This window comes from Carya illinoinensis, chromosome 14, assembly GCF_018687715.1.
Source record: "Carya illinoinensis cultivar Pawnee chromosome 14, C.illinoinensisPawnee_v1, whole genome shotgun sequence".
Taxonomy (NCBI): domain Eukaryota; kingdom Viridiplantae; phylum Streptophyta; class Magnoliopsida; order Fagales; family Juglandaceae; genus Carya; species Carya illinoinensis.
Window position 1 is genome coordinate 15,625,544 of NC_056765.1, and position 4,589 is coordinate 15,630,132.

At 38.0% G+C, this 4,589-nt stretch overlaps 1 non-coding gene across 1 annotated transcript; it reads right to left on the minus strand.

Annotated features, from left to right (window-relative positions):
- Positions 1 to 3,472: 3,472 nt before the first annotated feature.
- LOC122295248 lies at positions 3,473 to 3,580 on the minus strand. Its single transcript, XR_006237910.1, has one exon. It is a non-coding gene; the product is annotated as a small nucleolar RNA R71 (small nucleolar RNA).
- Between the last annotated feature and the right edge of the window lie 1,009 nt (positions 3,581 to 4,589).

The following is a 4,589-nucleotide window of genomic DNA, read 5'->3' on the forward strand; positions in this document are numbered from 1 at the left end:
TCAATGAACACTCTTTAACACATGCTAAAAACACTCAATAAAAAATTTTGGACTAAGATATGTCCATTAGATTGGTGAAAAACTCCAAAACATAACATACTCCCCAGTTTTATGCCCAGAATGACCTTTCCATGGTTAAAAATATTTTTTACCAACCAAATAACCATTTAATGATACTAATAACATATATATATATGGAAACTATACTAAAAAAGGAACTACTTTTATAAAGGAGTCATCGTGTGAAAATACTTACAAAAGGTCGAAAATCTCCACGTAAAAAGACCCAGAAATCTGCCCGAGAGAGCTCTTTTGGGTTTCTCTCCAAGAACGGGGTGAATAAGTGATTAAAGGGAAAGAAGTGTGTCTTGCACGACTCTATAATTCTGGAGGGGGAAGATATGAGCTTTAATGAACCTTGTGAAAAAGGGTTAGAATTGCATAATTAAGTTGTTTAAATGAGTGATTTATTTTATCAAATAAGGATTGAACGCTTAATTATGCATCAAATTCTAATATTGAATGTCAAATTAATTGATGCCAATATTTTTGCACATCAAAGTCTCATATTTGCCCTTGAAATACTTAAACTATAATATCATTTCATTTATATATTGTAGGGCATTTATGGAAGGAAAGAAAGAATGGGACCTATGAAAAAATAGAGAAATTGATTATGGTTTTATGGAATCTCATCTAATAGAGATCAAATGCAACATCATTCGGATCACACCAACTCACACATGCAGAAAGAAGATCATTCGGACAGCAACCACTCACTCGGGCACCACATGGACAGTAACCACTCACACCAGCTCACACAAGCGTCTACAGCAGGAGAAGAGAACTTACACATGCAGCAACAAACCCCTTCGGACAACACTAATTCAAAATGCACACATGCAGAAAACATGGGACCAACTTACAGATGCAGACCAGCAAAGCATTCGAATTCACACATGCAGGAACACAGCACGTTGCAGATGTTGTACAGCAGCAAAACAAACTCATTATGACCACATGGACAGCACACATGCAGCAGGTCAGCAGAAGAAAAAAAAAAAGAAGCAGCTGGCCCTCAACTTTGACAGAGCTGGACTTCACTCAAAGAAACACATGCTGGAGTGCTTTTTGGTTCTACACCTAGGAAACACTTAGACGTGTAGCAGCTGGACGTGCAGGAGATCAGTTATGTGCTGCTGGAAGCTTTTGGCATGTGAAGCTGAGAGATGGAAGCATGTTGAAGACAGCAGAATGCTGGAACTCACAGATGAACGTGCAGCAATAAACCCACCTAGACAGCACACAAACGGAAAGCACATGGCAAGGTGGTCTACGGAAGGCACCAACCTGGACGCGCAGCAGCAGCAGAGTTATTTTTTTTTCTTTCTTTTTCGTTCGGTTAGCTGAAGCAGAGGAGTTATGAACTTTGCCTATATATTATTTTTCGTTGGAGACTTAGCAGGGGGGAGCTAGGAGTTTTATTTCATTTCTTTCATTCCAGACTGGGGCGGGCAGAACTTCTTGTTTTTCTGTATACGTTTTAGTCTAGGAGGTCGGTGGAAGGCTGCTCTGGAAGTCTCCGTTGTTTTCCTTTTTTTTTTTTCACTTCGGCGTATTGTTTTTTTTTTTTTTTGGTTTCAGTGGGACGGAACTCATTCTCGTCTTGGGAGGTTTATTTCTTTAGCTTAGTTTTTTTCCATTGCAGAAAAGGGGACGGACGGAAGCTCTAATCCACTAGCTTGTAGTTTTATTTTTCTGTTTTTTTTAGTTTGGACAATAGGGTGGTTCAAACCTGGGCTGGTCGGCTGGTTTTGATATTATTTGTCATTTTCTTTTTCTATTCACAGCTTTGCTTCTTAGCTCTTAGTGGTAGGCGACTGGTTATTTTTATTTTCTTTTGCTGCGTTTTTCCAGATTTTGGAATTTTTAGCTAGTTTCATGTTTATTTTGCTTTTACGTTTACGTTTTGCAGACCAAGAGCTATTCGGTGCATAGTTATTTACTTTCTTTCCAGTTTTACGCTCGGTTGGGCATATTTTATTTTTATCTCGTGTTTAGTCCTACTTTACGTTGGTAGACGGTGGCACTTTCTTGGGCTTTTGAGTTTTTTTCTCTCTTCGTTTCTTTTCCATTTTTTTATTCAGCACTCAGTTTTTTTATAGCTTTACTTAGATTAATTTTTGTTGTTAAAAATATCATGTGGAGCTAATTTTTTTAACCTTGGGTTGTGGAATGGGACGTGATTTGTTTTGGATTCTAGATCGATGCAATATTTTGTTGATAATTGTTGATTTCACTATGTTACTAGTCGGATTTAAATTGAAAATAGGTTGCGGCTCTTGCTCTTGTTTTGTTGTTGACGTAAGGCACAACAAAAGCTTGAAAACTATCAAGGTCTCTCTCAGTTGTTTGTTAATGTGTGTTTAACTAGTAAAGTAGAGAATCCCTTAGGAAAATATTGCAAAACTTGAGCTTAACTTTTTATCTTCCGATTAGCAATGCCTTGATTGGATTGTTAATTGAGAAAATTATCTAGAATCCGAAATAAAGAGAGTCTCATGCCCAACCCAAGTGTTCGTTAATTTGTTTTTTTTAGAAACTCTAATTTCAACTTCGATTATCTTTTTGCATTGCATTTGAATTTTATTTTCATCACTCATACTTGATTCATTTGTTACTCACAAATCTCCTATACGCTTTGATAACCCATTGTCCCTGTGGATTATGATTCTAGACTTATCCTTGATACAACTTGACACTTCTACACTTGAAAGCACATTTGACCACGAGTCAAGTTTTTGGCGCCATTGCTGGGGACAACCGGTGCTTATTAGAGCATTCCTCTACTGCTGAGAGGACGTTGTGGAGCTGTGAACCTTTTCACGGCCTGGGTGACATCTAATCTTTTTCCCTTCTCTCTGTCTATTTTTCATTGTCTTTGATTATCTGCTCTTGTTTGTATGACTAGTTAGACTAGAGACCATACATCTCGACTGTTTAGGATATAATCATTGACATCTTTTAGCTCTGCATCATCTTCTGTAGAATCATCATCAGACACTGATAGCATCATGGCTAAAAATGAGCATCATGATGGGGAAGTGGAGAATCCAAACAGGACTCTTAGAGAGTATCTTCAGCCTGTTAGGACTAGCACACCTTCTTGCATCATTTTACCTATTAATGCAAATGCTTTTAATTTCAATCCCGGGATGATTCCATTGTTACCACACTTTCATGGTATGGAATCTGAAAACCCCTATTTGCATATCAAAGAGTTTGAAGAAGTGTGTTCCACATTCATGGATAGAACATGCACTGATGAAGTCATAAGATTGAAACTGTTTCCATTTTCCTTAAAAGACAAGGCTAAGACATGGTTGAATTCCTTAAGACCAAGATCCATTGGGACTTGGCAAGAAATGCAAACTGAATTTTTAAAGAAATTTTTTCCCATGTATAGAACCAATGCCTTGAAAAGACAGATCATGAATTTTGGCCAAAAGGATGTGGAAACATTTTATCATTGTTGGGAATGATTCAAAGACCTTTTAAATGCATGTCCTCATCATAGATATGAGAATTGGAGGGTCATTAGTTTTTTTTATGAGGGGTTGCAACAAAAAATGAGACAATTTGTGGAGACCATGTGTAATGGAGCTTTTTTTAACAAAGAACCTTAGGAAGCCTTTGAATATTTTGATTATCTAGCTAAAAATGCACAATCATGGGATACATCTGATGTTCATGATAGGTTATTTTAGGGGGTGGGAAATATAATCTGAGAGAAGTAGATGATTTGAATGCTAGGTTGGCTATGATTTCTAAGAAATTAGAAACCATAGAAATGAAGAAAGTGAATGAAGTACAAGCTGTACCTCAGATTACCTTGAGCTGTAATATTTGTGAGGGCCAAGGGTATTCAACTAATGATTACCCGACCATTCCTGCCTTTAAAGAAGTTCTCTTGGATCAATCTAATGCTGTTAATATGGTTGCTAAATCTTTTTCAGGTCCTTATTCCAACACTTACAATTCGGGATGGAGAAATCACCCTAATTTCAGTTGGAGGGGTGAACAAGCTGCTTTACCTGCACCCAACATAGCTGGTCCTTCACAAATTGTACCCTACACTACCCCAGGAGGTCCAGGACCATCTCAATATGCCAACCACATGGTGCCAGCCCAGAAAAGGAACCTTGAAGACAATTTCCAGCAATTATCCACCAACTTCCAGCAGCTGTCCACCAATTTTCAGCAATTCATGCAAAGCCAAGCTGCTATCAATAGTCAAAATTCACAAGCCATTGCTGAGATTCGAGGGTTAGTCACAAGGTTGACTACAACCATGAGTGCTCAAGAGAAAGGGAAGTTTCCTGCACAATCTCAGCCTAATCCCCAAGGCCAAAACCAGCAATTTCAAAGTATGGCAGGAGATTCAAATGTCAAGCAAGTCAAGGCTATTACAACCTTGAGAAGTGGTAAGGTGATTGGCATTCCAGCTCAAGAGGTAGAAAAGAATGGTAACACTTCTAAACCTCCTTCTGAAAATGAGGAACATGATCCTTTGAAATCTGAAAGTGTCC